At 46.6% G+C, this 19,883-nt stretch overlaps 1 protein-coding gene across 8 annotated transcripts in view; it reads right to left on the minus strand.

The window, feature by feature from the left end:
- Positions 1 to 19,883, minus strand: part of RNF152 (ring finger protein 152) — a 115,639-nt gene that overhangs the window by 20,240 nt on the left and 75,516 nt on the right. The gene's annotated exons all lie outside the window — the stretch shown is intronic.

Here is a 19,883-nt window from a genome sequence, read left to right on the forward strand (position 1 = left end):
AGCTGATTCATCTCCATGATCTATTTCCAGAACTTGTCCATTATCCCAAACAGAAACCCTATAGCCATTAAAGAGGAACTCCCTACCTTCCTCTTCCCCAAGCGCCTGGGAGCCTCTCTTCTGCATTTTGTTCCAAGGAACCAGCTGTCTAGGTAGGACCTCATGCAAGGGGAATCCCGTAATACTTGTCTTTTGGGTCTGGTCTGTTTCACTAAGCATGTGTTCAAGGCCCCTCCATGCTAAATGAAAGCAAGTTTCAGAATGGGTCCTTCTTTATGGCTGAGTAAGATTTCACTGTGTATTATTTTTTAAAGCTTCCCCAGGAGTTGGGATGAGTTGGCAGGAGTTCAGTTGAAAGAGAAAGATGGGCAAGGCTGGAGTGAAAACCGTGAGGATGGAAGAAAAGAGAGGCGCGAATGAAGAGGGCTTGGAGACAGGATAGCAGTACAGTGCGAGAGGAGAGCAAGGGAGAGAGTGAAGGAAGGACGAGTGAAAGATGCCCAGTTTCTGGTTCAGACCAGTGAATGGAGGTGCCAACCTTGAGGAGCGTGGCTCTGCTGAGATGCGATGGGCGGGGTGGGGTTAGGGGGGGTGGGCCTGGAGGTCACAGAGACGGCCAGTACTCTCTACATTTTGAAACTGTCTAAGCACTGGAGTCCTGCCTTCCACGGGACACTTAGACAACTATGGGAAACTAGCTTTACCACATACTGTTATTTATATGAAGTTATATTTCACCAAGTCAATTATTAGACAACAAAGAAATAGGTATTTTCATTAATAGGCCCTCTAGAAAAAAATGGAGGCAAGGGAGGAGCACAGTGAATCACAAATGTTTAAGTTTATAGAGATCAAACCTTAACAGTATTCCCATTCTTTTCACCTTTGAGAAGCTACAGTCAAATACCCGTAAGGGGGCGTGGGGGCCAAAATGATCACTAGGTCATCACATTGTCAAATAAGGACTGTCTCTGGGCCCACGGCCATTCCTTGCCTTGTAAATTCCCTTCTCACTCAACACCAGGCTGTGATTATGAAACCGACGCAGGCAAATGCTGGATTCAGCTCTCTCCCTTTCTGATTTATTTACCAGAGCTCCTTGCTCCTCTGTAAGCAGACACGTCTTCAGATGGTACAGCCTTAGATGGTGGGCACTTCTTTATAAAGGACACAGCATTAAAGGGCACACCGACTCTCCCGTATTCTCGTTTTATCTCAACTAAAACAATTCAGCTTTCCAAGGAGGGGCAAACTGAAATGTGAGGTAGTGAATGATCCGTACCTGTATATCCAAGACCATGAACAAAGCATCTAAGCTTGCTGGGAGGAAAAAAATTTGGCAATTTAGGACACGGTGTTCACCCCCTACTCTCACCAAGTACCTTCAAAGCAAAAACACTGTAAAAATACAGTCTCTGTGTCAGATAAAAGCAATAACTCGTTTTATTTTAAAACTTGACATGTAAATGACTTCTGTAATTAACTAAAATTCTTGTTAAATATTAAAGCTTAGAGGTCTCGTCATCAAATAAGGAACAAATTACTTCCAAAACCTTTTTGAAATTTATGTAAGCCTTTGAGAATATAAATACATATTCTAAATATACCATGTATGTGTGGCAATATATATGTGTCATGATCTGTTAGGATATTTATATATATATAGGTCACATAAGATCCAATCCATTTTGTGGAAACTAACAGAGACAGACAATTCTTAAGTCAAACTGGTTTTGTTACAGAATTATTGCAATTTTTCTCCATCACATCAAATACATTCAATTCTAGGGGAAGTAAAATATTTAAGCCAGATTTTTAAACAACTGATAGTCACAACATATGAGTTAATCAATAATGGCCAACACTTAAAAACAATTTCTACCAATGCCTTTTGCAATATCCTTTTCATTTTTTTTTTTGGTCGGAATAAAGTCATCTTAGAGAATTTTGGATTTGAGTAAGTAGGGGAGTTGGTATCGTTACTCACAATATGTGGGTTTTTTTGTGTGTTAAGTACATATGTAAAGACATAATACTTAACTAAAACTACTTAAAACATAAAAGTATGTATCTTTATAGTACAGAATACTTATTTTTCAAAGTTAGCCTCCCTATTGGCTCAGATGGTAAAAAATCTGCCTGCAATGCAGGAGACCTGGGTTTGATCCCTGGGTCGGGAAGATTCCTAAAGAAGGGCATGGCAACTTCCTCCAGTATTCTTCCCTGGAGAATCCCATGGAGAGAGGAGGCTGGTGGGCTACATTCATGGGGTCACAAAGAATCAGACATGATTGAGTGACTAACACTTTCACTTTTCACACATGTATAGACATATTACCTAACCAAAACTATCTAAAACATAAAACTATGTACCTTTATAGGACAGAATACTTATTTTCCAAAGCTAGCGGCTCAGTTAAATAAAGCAATTGATAAGTCTTATTCGGTGAAAACCCCTAGCCCAATTCACTAAGGCAAACATTACATTTACCAAATAGTCATGGACTGATACTACTCTGTTACCTCAAGTCTATTTAGTATACCGATAACTTGCTGAGCTCTAGTTTCATTTAAGAAAAAAATTCCCTATAACTTATCTTTCTTATAAGATTCACAAAATGTACCTAAAGACAGGAAGCTAATATTTTTAACATTGCCCAAACTCTATCTTTGAGTTTCGAACAGTCCGATTTAATAAGCATTCATTTAGTAAGTAGAAAGCAAATTAAAATAGAGTCTTTCAGGCCAGAAAATAAAACGGATAGGATTTTAGAAGCTCTCGATGGAGCCCACCTATGTTAGGTCCTGCCTGGTTTTCAAGCATGTTTTCAACCACCAAGTGGTAATTTTCTATGCTTCACATTGCTGAGTTTTTGTCAGTCTGATTTTGTCTTACAAATACCTTTAATAACACAGTAAATCTATATCTGCTCAATTCAAGATATTCTTTCAAAGCAGAAGAAATGGTTAAGCCTATTTCAAATCTTTATACCAGTTATACAATGGCAGCCAGCTTCCTTCTCCTCCTGGTTCTATGCTGCTTCTACTAAACTCAATGACTTTTACCAACAGAGAAAATAGCTGTTTCCTTGCTTTATGCATATTATGACATTTTTCATAGAGACATAATAATAATAGGAATAAAACAACAAATACAGATTTAAATGAAAGCGGACGTCTCACTAGCCATTAGCTGATGTAGGTCATGGGAATCAGATTACATTGGTTTATTGAGACAGTCAGTCTATTTCAGAAAATAATTCTCTAATGCTCTCAAAACACTGAGTAAGTTAAAAGAAGGTCAGATGTAACCTATGTTAAAAGGAGGGAAAAGGGAGCAAAGCCTTAAGGAAATTCAAATGTAAGGTGATTCACAGGGACCCACCGCTATAGCTGCAGACTCAATCCAACTCCCACCAGAACTCCTGTCCTTCACCTGGTCGCTTGAACTGTTGCAACTGCTCGTTTTCCAGGCTAGTGGAGTATCTGAGACTACAGAACCAGACTCGCACACAACACGATTTCCTGAGGAAGCCATCCACAGCTGACACCACTGAACACAAGCGCTGTCTGTGAGTCTAGCCCGTTTGTTTTTCTTTAGCTGATGGGCTCTCAGGGCCAAAAGGACTATGCATTTTTTAAATGCCATCTATCCCCGAAGCTGGATTATAATAAGCAGATAAAGAGACAGGAACATTGTGAAAACAATTCGAAGAGATTTTTCTTTCTGCCCATCAATCAAGAATGGGGCAATACATCATCCAGGTGACCCTTTCCAATCATGGCTACTTTCAAAATCTGATTGCCATCTGCATTACAAAAAAAAAAAAAAACCTACTTTATCCACAAGATAAAGTATCAAATACACTGGGAACACCAACTCCTTTTATCTTGAGTGTGGTTAGCAAAACGCTCATGCAAAACTGCTGGGTTCCACAAATCAGCAAGTCATCATTCGTGCGATCAGCCATCCAATGATTTATTTAACACCCACTATGCACCAGGCACTGGGGCAGATGATGCGGCCTGTGGGTACGTATCCAATCTTCTTTCTGTCGTGCCTGGCTTGAAGCCCACACTCCAGCCACTCGGAGGCACTTGCGTTTCCCTAAAAGCTAACTCCTCTCTCACTGGACACACATCACTCTCCTAGCTTGGGGTGCTGTCCCTCCCCCTTTCAGTAGGGCAACACTCAGCCCAAATGCCCACCACCAACTCCAAGAAGCCTCCCCTCGTCTTTCCACCTGGGTTAGATGCTCCTGCTGCATCCCCTAAGGAGCCCTTTTTACAGTGATCATATTTCATTTACTTGTGTCTGCCCCACTGGAAAGGGAGCTCGTCAAGGGCAAGAGTCTACACACACCCCGTATTTGGCCAGCTGAGGGGTTCAACGGCCTCCCCTGTACCTGCCTCTCCTCCAACCGGAATGAACGCCCTAAGGATAGGACCTGCTCTTGTATCCTTTCCTTAGTATCTAGGCAATGGCTGGCATTCAGTGGGTGCTCAATAAATGCTTGCAGAATGAATGAAACCTAATTGAAATCAGGTCATTTTTGAAAAATTAAAGCTACATCGTCACCAGTATGTGTAGGCAGTTCAGAAATCATGACCATGACTGGATTCACAGATTAACAGGATGCTTGCATTTCCTCTTCCCAGAATGGTGAGAATGGTGAGCTCACTGAAGACGAGAGTTACGATGTTGGTAACTAAACCTAGACGTTAAACTTGTACTTCAACAAAATAATTTAAATCTATGCCTCATAATGTCCACTGGAGGCTGAACAAACGAATTTCTGGGGTATGTGGTTCTGAGGTAAATATCTGCAAAAGCTCCCTGGGTGATTGTGTCATCAACGAAGGGCTGAGAGCCACTGAAAATTCCTTACTCTAACTGGAAAAGGGCTATGATTATCCACCCCCAAACAGGCACTCTTTAACACTGCTCTTGAGACAACAAATCAGTAGGCGGGGAGTGTGTCATTATCTATAAAGCTATTTATGACTTTACCTTCAACCCAGTATTTCCACTTTTAAATATTCACTCTGAAAATACACCTCAAAAATACAAAATAACATGTTCACCTGGTAATTCATTCATTTCATCATTACCTGCAACACCAATATGCTGGGGGGAAGTCATCTAAATTCCCATTCGTGGAAACCAATTGGTGTCTGTTCCCCAGCGAGTACCACGTGGCCATACAGAAGGGGAAAGACGCTATGAGCGGCTTTGGATGAAGTGAAAAGAAAGCCAGGTGAAAGATTAAGAAGGATGGTAAAAATATATTTTTTTATTGCTTATTTACTTGCTTATTTCTACACAAATAAACAAAAGAATAAATTCATTAACGTAAATGGTCATCAGCAGGCGGACATGAAGTGGAGAGGAAGCATGCGGGGCTGCAGCCTCTCAGTGTATCTTCTGAACAGGTGTGACTCTGAGGTCGTGTAAACATTTTACACATCCCTCAAAATAATTAAATCAAAGAAGATGGGGGGTAAAAGCCGACCCCAAAATTAAACAAACAGAAACAAGGGAACTGGTCTCAGATGGACAGCACAGCTATATTCAATAACCATTGAACATAAACAGTTGGCACACTCTCAGTGGGGTACATTATTTACTAGTAATAATAGTAATGATGATGATGATACCTGCCAAGCAATTCTGAACTTTACTTAATTGGTTTGTTGTTGGTATTGGTGCCAGTGTAGCAGTAATTCTGAAACTATTGTGTACATACTACATGCTAAAGCAAATAAGCAATTATATTGATGTTGTTAGGAAAGAAGGTTTTCACACTGTGGGAAAAGGGGGTATAAAAAAATACTGAAACCAGGGCAGGTAAAAAGGAATCAGTTGTGCAGAATATAAACTGGAACCACAGGCATACAATCACAATTTAAAATAGTATATACGTATTTCTAAGTTTTGTCCACTGTAAAAGTCTAGAAACAACGAAAGTCCAGTAACAATGAGCATGCGTCAATCCTAGATCTTGGTTTCTAAATACTATTTCTCACTAAAAAGAACCTGAAATCCTCGGGAAGTGGCCGATTTCAGGCCCAGGGCAGAGAAAATACAAAGTGAGAGCCAGGATCACCCCACGGTGCCATCAAGTAAGAGTGATGGGGTGTGTCAGAAGCCACAAGGGTTAGCCTGAAGTGCTTAAACTGCCACAAACATGGCAACATATGAACATGGGAAAGAACGACCATCGGAATGTTGGTGTCTCCCTGAAACTGAAGCTCTAAACCTAAGGTGATGGTGCTTGAAGGTGGGGACGTTGGTGGTAATTAGGTTTAAATGAGGTTGTAAAGGCGGAGCCCTCAAGATGCGATCAGTCCTTTCTAAGAAGAGGAAGATGCTAGAGCGTTCTCTCACTTGGTAAGTGAGGACAGTGAGAAAGCAGACGTCAGCAGACCAGGAAGAGAGCGCTAGCCAGGAACTGAACCTGCCCAGCCCTTGACCTTGACCTTCCCTGCCTCCAGACTGTGAGAAATAAGTATTTGCTGTTCACGCCACCCAGTCTATGGTAATCTGTTTATAGCAATCCAAGATGACTAAGACAGAGTAACATTTTATAAGACACTGAATTATAAAAATGATCTGTGACTCCACAGTGATACTCAAACAGGAAAAAAAAATACAGAAAGAGAAGGGGAAAGAAAGAGAGGAGCTAGGGAGGAAGACTCTTGTTTTATAACTGACAAGTGCTAGTTTATAGATTAAAAAAAACATTGATTAAACCTAAAGAACACTATTTTCCCATCTCCAACACAGTGACTGATTTAGGCAAAGTCCATCAACAGATACTAAAAATTACTGGGTGAAAGGTTGTTGAAAGACAGGATATTTACTTGGCTCAAAGAATCAGCGCATGGATTGCTTATTAAATGGTAAAAAGTCATCCTTACAATGCACAGATTGGGCAGACAGCACCTTTAACCAACGATCACACGTGTCACGGTCCTTCAGTGGTGATGCAATGGAATATCGTTAATATCAAATTGTCACCAACTCCCGGAGTTTACTCAAACTCATGTCCATTGAGTCGGTGATGCCATCCAACCATCTCATCCCCTGTCGGCCCCTTCTCCTCCTGCCTTCAATCTTTCCCAGCATCAAGGTCTTGATGGACAGGGAGGCCTGGCGTGCTGCAGTCCAAGGGGTCAGTCGCAAAGAGGCAGACACGACTGAGCGACTGAACTGAACTGAACCAAGATGTCATCTTGAAGTTCACCATGAGGGTGCAAGACATGTAGGCTGGTATGGGCTCCTCAGAACTTTCAATGCCATGGAAAGGCAAAAGAAAGCGGGGGGGGGGGGGGGGGGGGCGGCAAGGAGACCGTTCTGTAACCGATTACAAGAGACCAAGAAGATGTGGCAGTTAAATACGATGCCTGCACCTTGATGTGATCCAGGACTGAGGCAGTGGGGAATGCTACAGTGATAAAGGATGTTGTTGAATATGGACTGTATATTTAATGACACTACCAAATTAATGGAGAACTTCTTGAGTGTGGTTGATTGTGATTTTGCAGGAGAATGTCCTTGTTCTCAGGAGATACATGCCGGGTTGAAGTGTCATAATACTGCAAACGCCGTGAAACGTTAAACTCATCCCATTCCACCTGTTTAGTTAGTCGTTTTATTTCTAAGATTACAGGCGAGAGAAAGCCTCAACAGAGCTCAGCAAGTCTCTCACACTCGTAGAAAAGCTGCTAATCGCCCTTCAGAAATTAGCAGGGTGACCCACAAAAATAAACCTCCTTGACTGAACTCTGTCATCCCCCGCCCCACCCGCCAAGACCCTGGAGCGTGGCTGTGTGTGGAGAGCCTTCAAAGAGGGGATTCGCGTAAAACGAGGCCACGAGGGTGGCCCTAATCCAACGTGACGATGTCCTTATGAGCCGGGGAACTGGCGACGGGCAGGTATTTTGAACACCACGTGAAAACACAGGGGAAGACGGTCATTCAAGCCGAGGAGAGAATCCTCCGAAGCAACCCCCCCGTGGACACCTGGACTTGGACTTCTGGCCTCCCAAACGGTGAGAAAATAAATTTCGGTTGTTCAAGCCACCCAAACCTGCGCTTCTTACTGCGGCAGCGGAAGCAAACTCACACACCGAACTTGCGGCTTATCTTGATTAAACTTCTCTTTTGCCAGGTAAAGGGTCTAGGGCAGCTCCTAGCTCACAGCGCCCAAACGCACTTTCCCCAAGGCTCCTCAGGGCTGGCCCGCAAGGTCCTTCATCCAGCCCCACTAACCACCTCTCCCGCAGCCCCCAGGCTCCCGAAGGCCCTCCAACTCCTGGTCGGCGCCTCTGTGCCTCTCTCTGAAGAAACACACACGCTGGCCCTCCTGCCTTGAAGGTTTCTCTTCACAAGCCCTGACAAAATCGGAGCCTTCTCCCCCTCAGTCCCTCAGCTCTTTGTCAGCCCCTAGTAAGTTCCTTCCCATGAAGCATGAAAGCTACATGTTCACTCACAATTCTTCTCCAAACTCTGGGGCCTCAAGAGCAGCAGGTGCATGTTCTTTATGTGTAAACCGCAGCATGCAAGCACGCGCTAGGCATCCATATCTTCAGTGAACTAAGGTAACATGAAATACAAACAAGCCTGTACCGTCAATTTGAGCCTCGTCTGGCTTTTTCCTTACTCGGCATGTTCAAGGGACCGAAGCGGCAATCACGAAAAGGACTCTAAAGATCAGCCCCCTGACCAAAGGCAGAGGAGTGATACTTAATTCCCCCCGTTGCAGTCTGTACTTGGAGACAGCCAGATTTTCATGAGTGTTAACAGAAATGAACCTCAGAAACTGAGATTAAATGGAACGTACCTCAGTGTGAGCTTAAACCAACCTCTCTTTCCAGAATAAACTGCAGAATAATCTGTCTAAAGTGCCCGGCAAACCACTCCTCCTGTCCAACCTGGCCACAGAGCACCCACGCACAGCCAGAGCGCGTCCCCGACAGCTTTAACACCCACGGCAAGGACGAGCTGGCAGAGCCACCACCGATGAGGACAGCCCTGGAGGGGGCCGTGAGGGACAACATGTAGACTGATGCCCAGATTCTGCTCAAAGCCCCAGTCGAGGCCCCCGCTTCCACTCCACACCCAGACCCATCAGAGCCTTAACCCACCCTTTGCTCGTGACTCAGCGCCTCGCCTCCCAGCGACTCCCTCCTGGAGGACAGGTGCACTGACAAGTTTTCCCATTTACTCCTTCGTTCTTGTCCCCACTGGAATATGCTTTTCTGATAAAGACAACACAAGCTGCCAATTCATCCCCAACCTCTTCACCCATCTGCAATCCAAGCTGACCTTTGTCATCTTACACAACTTCAATAAACATAAGGATTATCCACCTTGTTGCAGAATACCAAATAACTTCCCCCTCCCCTAAATCACTTGAAAGTTTCAGACCGGAGGTCCCATTACCCTCGTGTACTCATCAACGTATCTCCTAATTCACTGCAGTAGGACCATTAACATCAGGAAATTAACACTGATACACTACCACAGACCACACCCACATTTAGTCAGATGCCCTAATAATACAAAAGGACAGGACCCAGAGTCACAGGCTGTATTTACTTGTCATGTTTCTTTATTCTTCTTCCATCTGGAAGAGTTCTTCAGTCTTCCCTTTCCCTTATAACCTTGACAATCTGAAGATTAACATCAATTATATTTTGCAGCACAGAACAAACAGATGTCGTGTCCGATTCTTTGCGACCCCAGGGACTGTAGCCCACCAGGCCCCTCTGTCCATGGGATTTCCCAGGCAAGAACACTGGAGTGGGTCGCCATGTCCTTCTCCCGGGAATCTTCCTGACCTAGGGATCGAACCCGTGTCTCTTAGGTCCCCTGCACTGGCAGGCGGGTTCTTTATCACTAGGGCCCACCTGGGAGTTTGTGTGATGTTTTCTCAGGAAGAGATTCAGGTTATACCTTTTTGGTGGGGAGAGGGGAGATATTACAGAAGCAATACTATCATTTTCTCCTTCTATCTTAGCAAGTGACTGTATTATAGTTACTTGATCACTTGTGTCTCCCAGGTTTCTCCAAAGTAAAGTTACTCTTTAATCCCTTCTACTTTTGTATTTAACAAGTATTTTGTGGAGAGATAGCCTGAAGCTATGTAAATCCTGTTCTTTATCAAGCTTTAACTTGCTGGTTTTGTTTTTACTTTAACATTTCTTTCCTGAATTAACCATTACAAGATGCTTACCAATGATGACTGTTAATTCTACCTTTTATTCTACTTTTATTAGTATTATCTATCTTTAAATAGAATGTCTTATTTTCCTTATTTATTTTATTCATATTACTATGGATTCACTGACATTATATTACTCAATGAACTGTGATCCATTATTGCTATATTTATTTTGATGCTGAAAATGACCCAGGTTTGGCTCTTGGGAGCTTCTTCAACATGACTGCTATGTCCTTTGGAAATGACCCCGCCATCCTTTAAGCACTTCCTTACTTCCTGGCACAAAACGGTGTTTTAGGTTCATCTTATATTTCCCCTCCCCCAGCCCAGAATCAGATTTCTCCAAGAAGAAACTAAGAAATTCCTCTTAGTTGCAGAGTGGCGTTTAGAAACCAAGACTTGGCTAATAGGTGTGCTCATGACACTGGATATCTCTGCTCCGGGGCCTGTAAGCAGACACACCTAGAAAATATATGTAACCTTAGAGTTCTACTGGAATGTTCAAAGTTTTGCTCCTATGAAGTAGAAAATCCTCAACATCAGTCAAGTCTCCTAGAATCCTGCAGCCTGAACTGGTCTGTCTTTTCTCTGAAACCCACAATCCTGAGGACCTGAACCTACAAAGTGGAGTCCTGTCCCTCACAGCTCCTCCTCCTCTTCCAAAGCCTCACACTCTGGGATCTGGAGCCGCCTAGTTCCATCTGATGAGGCAGCCTTGGTCTCGCTCCTAGGCACACACTGTTTGCTTCTAACTTCCTGACTTCACAGGCTAACTTTCAGAGTCCCTGGGTCCCAGGCAGCCCGAGAGCCAGGCTTGCACTGAACACAACTCCATTCCAGCTTCCAGAATCCAGCATCTCAGCCACCTGTTTGCTTCAACCCTCGTTGGAAATCAGCAGCAATAAGTATTTAAATTCTTAATTGTAATCCACCGTAAACCTACATTAGGGGTTTCCCTGGTGGCTCAGAAGGTGAAGAATCTGCTGCAACGTAGGAGACCCAGGCTCGATCCCTGGGTCAGGAAGATTCCCCTGAAGAAGGGAATGGCTGCCCACTCTAGCATTCTTACCTGGAGAACTTCACGGACAGTGGAGCCTGGGGCTACAGTCCCTGTGGCAGCAAAGAGTCAGACACGACTGAGTGCCTAACACTTAACCTACGTGAATGTCTAATGGATAAAAAAAAATTTCATTTGCGAAGCAAAGTATCTTTCTGGTTTGTGAGGGTGATATTTTGGTTCCAAGGTCAGTGCTCCTCAGATAGTTCTGAGCTTCTTTTCTCTCTCGACCTCTGACACCCCAGTTTTCTAAATCACTGTTACTCCTCCCTCTACTGATCTGTACAGCTTCTATCCCCGGAAGCACGTGTCTGTCCAGGTAACCTTGAGATGACTTGTAACACTCTGGTCCTAATTCCTCCTGCAGGAGCCTGATTAAGGGTGAGGAAGACGCACAGACCACGTGAAGCAGCCATTCATAGGAAAGGCGATCAGCAGTCAGCCTCAGTCCATTTTAGATTCCATCTTCTGCCTTTCAGAAATTCCTACAGGGTTCTCTACATGATGGATGTTTAATAACATTGTCAGGCTAACTAGCAGTGATTTCTAGTGGGGATCCATAAAAAGTCACTACGAAGGCCTATAATTTTGGCCCTTAGAGCTTTCATTTTTCCAAGGTGGGAGAGTCAGGTGATAAATATCTTCAGAACCACAATGTGATGTGACAATAGCTATTAGGGCTCAAGGAACCAATATCCATGAAATAATCCCTTACCCGTTAATAACAATCACACAATGTCATAGCCCACAGCTGAGCTGTGCTGCAAATCTTACATTCTTTACTGAAGAATAAATAAACAAGGAAGCACCAGCTGGGCCTGACTTTTCTTAGCGTGAAGTAGTAAGATCTTTGCTACTATCACTGCAAACATGAATCCATGAATTCTGAGTCAAGGCCTCCCTTTTCTAGCCTACTGATTCGCAGTTTTGGAGGGTTACAAACGATGCTGAAAAAGTGATGAAGGGTACAGATCCCTCCATGTCTGAGAAGGTAGAGAGGCAGAAAAATACACAGAAGCACACAAACAGAACTGTGTCTATAACTTCACGGAGTCCGATCACCGAAGCCCCAGATAAAGAATGCCCTAGGCCATTACTTCTCAGACGTCAATGTGCCAAAGAATCACCAAGGCTGCATTGAGTGCCTATGTTCTAGAACAGAAATGAACACACTTTTTTCTGTACAGGGAGAGATGGTAAATTCCTTAGGTACTGTGGATCTTACTGTATCTACTGCAACTGTTCAGCTCTGCCACTGTAGCAGGAAGCAGCCATATACAAAAAGCAGCCATAGTCAACACAGTGCCTGCGTGCTAATAAAACTTTATTTATAGAAGCAGGAGTCGGGCTGGATTTAGCCCAAGGGCTACACTGGAAGGTATTACTTCAAAGTCAGAATAAGGACAGTAACAGCAAATCACAAAACTCAACTCAGTTCTGATTTTTTAAGGGTTTGCACTTATTTTTACCACACATGTTGTCATATTGAGCCTGCTATTTACGTACCCAGCAATTCCCATTACTATATTTCTTCCTACTGGACAATGTGTTATGAACAAGCCATTGTTCCATTTTTCAACCGACACAATAAGGACCAGAATAATTCCGCATCATGAACGTTTCCTGAAAGCCCTTTTGTGGCCCAGTTCCCTGACTCGCAGCGAAGTTCCATTAACTGACAGCTGACCACGCGCACGATGGAAAAGCAGAACAGTCTCTCGTGTTCTCTGCCGCCCGCTGTTTCTCTGCTGTCATTTCTTTAACAAGCCTGGCAGCTGTCAGACTCAAGCCAAGAGGCACGGGGCTGTGTTTCCCTGGAGACTTGTTTTCATAAAAATTAGGGCCCACAGGAGGCTCCTCTCCGGCCGACCCTGCCTTCGTGGCCAAAGTTTAAACGCGTGACTACGGAGTGCCTTCCCAGGAGACCCGGATGGGTGTCCTGAACATCCAAAAGCACAACCACCCGACTCCTCAGGATGGAAGTGGGCTAGGTGGGTTTTCCCCCCAAGTGGCCTGCATTTTAAAGCTCAGACCTGGCTAGGTGCTGGCTGACCAGCTACGGAAAGGATGGTAGAGTGGCTCACGTGGGCTTGTACCAGAGGAACGTGGATAACCATTTCTGAGCGATTGGTAAGGCTGTTTTCTTTAGAACTCATGCACACTCCCATAGAAAAACCAGCTCCAGCTAGAAATGACTTAGGCTCCCAGTGTTATTTCTAGACATTTCTATTGGTTTCTCAAGTCAAGCCTCACCAAATTAGATATCAGCTTCCCTTAGGAATGTCGCTGTGGTAGTCTAGGTGTCTGAAAAGCACAGTAAGACTCTGCCGAGCACAGATCAGGTTGTCATCTCGCATGAGAGCCAGAGTCAAATTCATGAGCAGACATCTTTTATAAAACCCAACTAATTCACAGAGTTATCAGGAACAGAACACCGGAAATAATAAAAATGATCCCCCTGCCACCCTTCACATGGCAAAGGCTGTCCATCGGCACGGCTTGGAGCGATAAACCACACCCACGCTGGTGGGTTCTGCGTACTTGTTTTGCTATTTGGTGTCAGAAGCATGTTTGAGTCTGCTATGTTCACAGCAGAACGTTCTACCTGGAAGGGAAGCTTCCTTTCCTACACTCCCAGCACACACAGTCTACCAAGTTACTCATCTCACGTCTACCCAGTAACTGTGGAGGGTGATGAGGATTAAGAGGAATAAAGCAACTCCAATAATATTTTTTATTTAAAGGAGTACTGAAAGCATGGGTCTATGGGTCATATGTGCTTAAAACTTTTACCTCCAAGGAGAGCAGTAAGATGCAGTGAAATTTTTCTCTCAAGGGAATTTGCAAAATGCATGTTATCCTGGTTTTTAAAGCACTGATGACCGCTTTAGATATTCACAACGGCATTGCAAAAAGGCATTTATTCACCTACTCACCCTAGTGATGAACAATTTATGCAGGGCAAGTAACAAAGGGCTTATTTCATTCATTTTACTCCCTCTATTCCTCCCAGGGGCCAGAAGTGGATCTGAGGGCAGAACGATGCTGGTGACACTGTAGGATTTTTATGCCAGGAGAGAGGCTGGGTTAAGAAGATTTTCTTGTTCATTTACAGGGGTGACAGCTCTGGCCATGCTGTGGAGGAAGGGAAATGCTAGGGATATGAGATAAAACTCGGTGAACAATGAAGTCGGCTCAGGGTGCCAGCTATCTCGCCAAGCCCACACGCCAGCCCCATGCCAGCGGGGCATACAGAGCGTGCCCTTCAAGCCGCCACTCAAACCAGCGGAGCCACCTGGAAGCGTCTGTGCTAGAAAACATCAACCTTTCATCCACTTAGCTGCTGAAATCTGACATTTATAATCAAAAAGTCTTCTTCCCTTACAACAAGTTCTGACAGTTTCTCTCTTCCCTGACAACAAGAGACAGTAGCATCTCCCCTTACACGGGTAGATACATTCATCCGTACTTGCAGACACTGCCCAGTTTGGGTGACGACCCTCTAAGCACTCACACCCCCTACTCTTCGAGACACCGGCTTCCTATAGCAGAGGCAGAGGCAGCTGGGCTGACAGTCTTCCCAATTAAACCATCTCCTAATAATCTTTGCATATGGTGACTATTGTTGTTAATCCCATGAAAAGTGAAAGTGTTAGTCGCTCAGTCATGTCCGACAGTTTGCAACCCCACGGGAGTGGGTAGCCATTCCCTTCTCCAGGGGATCTTCCCCACCCAGGAATCGAACTGGGGTCCCCTGAATTGCAGGCAGATTCTTTACCAGCTGAGCCACCAGGGTAGCCCGTTTAGTCTCAAAAGCCTGCTCAAAAATTTAGCCCATGCACACGTTACAATTCTCAGTCCAACAGTGTTGGCTCTTATTCTCGGCTTTTTCCTAAACCTTTTTAAAAAATCCCCAGAGACTATCTTGAAAAGTGGCGACAACATCATGAACTAAAACAACCAAAGGTACAAGGGTCAGTTGGTAGCAGAGTGGGCCACTTTCACCTACCCCTTCCCACCCGCTGCGCCCGCAGTCTCACTTAACCCAGGCCTGGCCCAACCTCAGGCCTTGCTTGGTGCTGTTCCTACTGCAAAGAGCCTTTTCACCATCTCCTCGGCCGAGAGGCTGAGAGCGGGTGAAAGGTGGTCCCAGACACATGCACACTCTCAGAGCACCGCCTTCCCCTGCTCGCCACGCTTCTCCCAAGTCATTCCTTACGCGATGTTTGCTGGAGCGGAAGCCCCCTGAGGACCCGTAACATCACCTCATCAGCAGGAAGGCAGACAAAGCAAGGCACTGCCGTCCAGGGGCACTGAACTGTCCAAAGACAGAACCCAGTTTGGACTGAGCTGGGGCCCCTGGACCTCGGAAATTCACTGTTCAGAATCAGAAACTCAACTTTTTGACTAATCAGTTTCAGGCCTCCTGCGAGTCATTCGCCCTCACTGACTTCAGCTTCCTTGTCTGATAAGCAAAAACACCCACACCTACCTCAGAATGTTGCTCTGAGGAGTAAACGGGTTAGGGCGGGACCCGGTGGGCAGCCTACAACAGCTGCTCGAGAAACACTGGCGCTTTTCCCCAACGCATCGTCTAACTTCACTTTAGGAGCAACGGTGACGTTGCCAACAAGAAAAGAGAACTTTCAGAAACAAATAAAAAGAAAGAAGTGCGTGGGGGGAAGGACAAGGAAGACATAACAGAATAGCACTAAAAAGAAAAAACATACCTTAAAGGACACAGCAAAAGCTTTAACACACCAGCAAACAGGCTTCGCTAGAAGAGTGCTTTCCATCTGCAGAAGGTCTGCTTTTGTGGCTAGCCTGAACCCCTCTGCTTGATGGTATAACGTGCAGCGCTGCTCTAAAAAGGTTTGGTGTCGTTACAGTCAGGCTGGTAAAACAGTGCCAAAAGTCTCTTGGCTCAGAACAAATTCCCACAAGTGTCCTGAATCTGTTAACTACGCAAAGATGGTTTTACATCAATGGAAAATACAGGGATAGCATATTCTGCCTTGAGGCTTACTCACAAAATCACTACAGCCACGGTATAAACATTTCTTTTTCCTAAAACATACCTCAGAGGAAGCCAGCCACCAAGGGTGATACAATTTGAAATGAAAAACTGCCATTTACACACGGACAATAGTCACATCTGAGTTCACCACTGGGGTTTCTCATAGACTTCTCACGGAATGGGATTCTTGCCCCACCCCCAACTCACCCACAAACCTGCTCTCCCACAACCCTCCCCATTTCAGCTACTGACTCGACTGGCTCTGCATCCCCAGAACAGCTCCATCCTCCCAGTAGCTCAAGCCAAAACCCTCAGCATCCTCTGGGTCGCCTCTCTGGGACACACCTCATATTCCATCTACCCCACTCAGAGTCATCTGTTTAAGAAGGTCCTAAATCTACTCTCAGCTCCGCTGCCCCCGCCTCAGTCCAAGCTCCCACCCCTCTCACCTGGCTCACTGGTCCTGTCTCTCTGGTCCTGGCCCCTTCTTCACCCCTGCCGCCTGCCTGCTCCCGGGACCGGGTCCAGAGGGATGCTAGCTGCTTAGTCCTGTTTGACTCTTTGCAAACCCCCGGACTGTAGCCCGCCAGGCTCCTCTGCCATAGGATTCCCCACGTGGGTTGCCACGTCCTTCTCCAGGGGATCTTCCCCACCCAGGGATCGAACCCGGGTCTCCTGCATTGCAGGCGAATTCTTTACCGTCTGAGCCACCAGGGAAGCCCAAACGGGCGTGACAACAGAAGTCAGAGCGAGGGCTTCCCTGGAGGCTCAGGGTCTGCCTGCCGACGCAGCAGACACAGGTTCAGTCCCTGGTCAGGGACGGCCCCACATGCCCTGGAGCAACTAAGCCCGTGCGCCTCAGCTACTGAGCCTGTGCTCCAGCCCGGGACCTGCAACCACGGAGCCCACGCGCCGCAGCCACGGAAGCCTGAACGCCCCGGGGCCCGGGTCCGCGACCAGCGCACAGACCCACCCTCTGCAACAGGGAGGAGCCCGTGCGGCAGCGAAGATCCAGCGCAGCCCAAAACAAATAAAATTAAACAAAAAGTCAGAGGAGGCTGCAACAACCACCTTCCAGCAGGCCCACAGGAGCCACTCGTGTGAGAAGTAAAACCCAAGCCCTTGCAGGGCTCACAGGACGCCGCGCCGCCCGACCCCGTCGTGCGCTGCCCACCTGCCGCCCGACCCCATCGTGCGCTGCCCACCTGCCGCCCGACCCCGCTGCCCACCTGCCGCCCGACCCCGCTGCCCACCTGCCGCCCGACCCCGTCGTGCGCTGCCCACCCCGCCGCCCGACCCCGCTCCCCGACGGCCCCGCCCACGCTGCCCCCTCTTGGGTTATGTCCCCCCAGACACATACCCCTTGCTAACACTTTATGCGCGCTATTTACTCGGTTTCGCATGGTCTAACCCCCAGAACACAAGTCCTCTCTACATCTCACTTGGTACCCCAGCTCCCAGAACCATGCCGAGCGCACCCTAGACACGACTAAAAAACTGCTTCCAGACTTCTGCTACATCAGCCAACGAAAGTCCAAGGAGACGGCAGGAAAAACAGGTTCCCATCTCTCTCTCTCTCCCATCACACTAGCTAGTTTCCAGATTTTTCAACACTTTGCAGGAAATATCACTGCTTCCACAATTTTTCAGGCCACTAATAACTACACCACGTTTGAAGGACCCACACCTTCTATGTCACATATAGGCAAAGAAAAAGTTAATACCACTCGTTGACCATCATCTTCCCCCAAAGAAAGCTGGAAGTCGGGGACAGAACAGCGAGCCACACCCACGTTCTATCTACACGGGGACCTGTCCGTGTGTGGCTGAAGCCGGGCACGGCTGCATGCTCCTAAGGAAGAGGCTTAAGGAAGGGGCTGTGCAGGGTGGACCGTTCTATCCACACCCCCAGGGATCAGCCTCCGGGGGAGACCCCACGGCCTCCGGGGCCGAAGGGCGCGAGCAGCCTGCTCTCAGCAGTCTCAGCAAACGCTTGTCGTGTAGGCTCCCAGCAGCAGGCAAGAGAGAGGCAGGGACCCCGGGCTCGGGCAGGGCCGGAGGGGGCCAGGAGACGTGTTCTGACACCTCTCTTCTCTTGTTCTTCTGCCTCCTGCCAGTGGCCCGACTCAACCTCGAGCCAGAGGGCAAGGGAGCCCAGGTGATGCAGCCCAAGAACCTGGGAAGATCAGAGAATGATCCGGAGGGAAGAAGGGGGAAGGTCCGGCACACCGTCAGCCCACGGCTGTCCTGGAGTCTGGTCCCGCGACGAGCATGGAAGCGGGCCTGAGCTTCCCGCAGCTCTCACCGCGAGCTGCTGCCCCACCAGGACTTGGCAGCCAAACCTTTGGAGGAAGGTCCTGTCTTTGGAGGTGGTGGGGGGCTGTTCGCTGGTTCATAACCTAAGCACTGGGTCCCTCAGCCAAAGCAGATGGTCTCCAGCACCCACAAACACTGAGAAGGAACCGCTATGTGTATGACCAGTTTCCTTTTAGAAAATCTCCATTCCTTCCACCCTGATGTTGACCCTGAAGAATCCCCAGACCCACGACTACAGTCTCAAGAGCCCTGCTCTCTCTTCCAAAGTTATCTCAAATGCAGAGTGAGTGACCCGTCGCTGAGCAAATGCCCAGAGTCCCAGGGCCACTCGCAGCCCTCCCGACAGCCCCGCAGAGGGACCTCCGAGCAGACGCCAAAGCCCGTGCAGTTTTCCAAAACAGGAAAAGAAGAAAAGGAAGCTTTAGAAATGAATCCAAATTGAGAACTCTTAAACCTCTGACTTAAGATGACCCAAAGCAAAGCAGATCTCTCTGCCATCCACGCAGGTGAACCACTGTGAGTCCCCACCGAACGCGGCGGAGGAGCACTGGCTTCTGGATTAAGTTCTATCAATGATTTACTCTGAGGCCTCAGGCAATCCACAGTTTCTCAGCAGCTCCGTGTCCCTAACTCCAAGATAAATATGATGCTTCCTCATTCAAACCTGCCAGGGACAAACTGAGGTGAGTCAGCTAATATAGCCTTCCTGTCTCCTTCAGAGGATCTTCGTTCCCAGCCTCGTAACTGTGGATTTTGTCCCCAGGCAGTAACACAGCAGTGTGGAAAGCAAGTCTGAGTCAGACGCATCTGGAAGTAAAACGCTAGACCTTCCAGTGACGAGCCATCTGAGCTTGAACATCATTTGAACTTAAACAATACATCCAGCTCTGCTGCGCCTTAGTGACCATTCTCTGTGAAAGTGCAAACTAAGAAAGCAGGACCCCGAACGACTGCTGGGTGACAGCGTGAGCATGCGTGCAAAGCCCTCAGGACACTGTCTGGCATGGGATAACCACTCGAAAGCAAATGAAACCATCGCAGTCATTACCATCATTATCATCCTCCTTATCACTTTTCATGAGCAACTCTAAGTGGGTCTGGGGAAAGAACAAACTTTCCTTGGGCATTCTCTAGAATTTTTTCTGTCCTTAAAATAATTCTCTTCTGGAAAAGTAGAGTTGAAAATAACACACACAGTTGTCGTGATCCCACCAAACTTGGTTAGTAGCTCTAACGGCCAACAAAAGCCAAGTTGCTGAAAAGC

This window comes from Muntiacus reevesi, chromosome 4 (genome assembly GCF_963930625.1).
Source record: "Muntiacus reevesi chromosome 4, mMunRee1.1, whole genome shotgun sequence".
NCBI classification, from domain to species: Eukaryota; Metazoa; Chordata; class Mammalia; order Artiodactyla; family Cervidae; genus Muntiacus; species Muntiacus reevesi.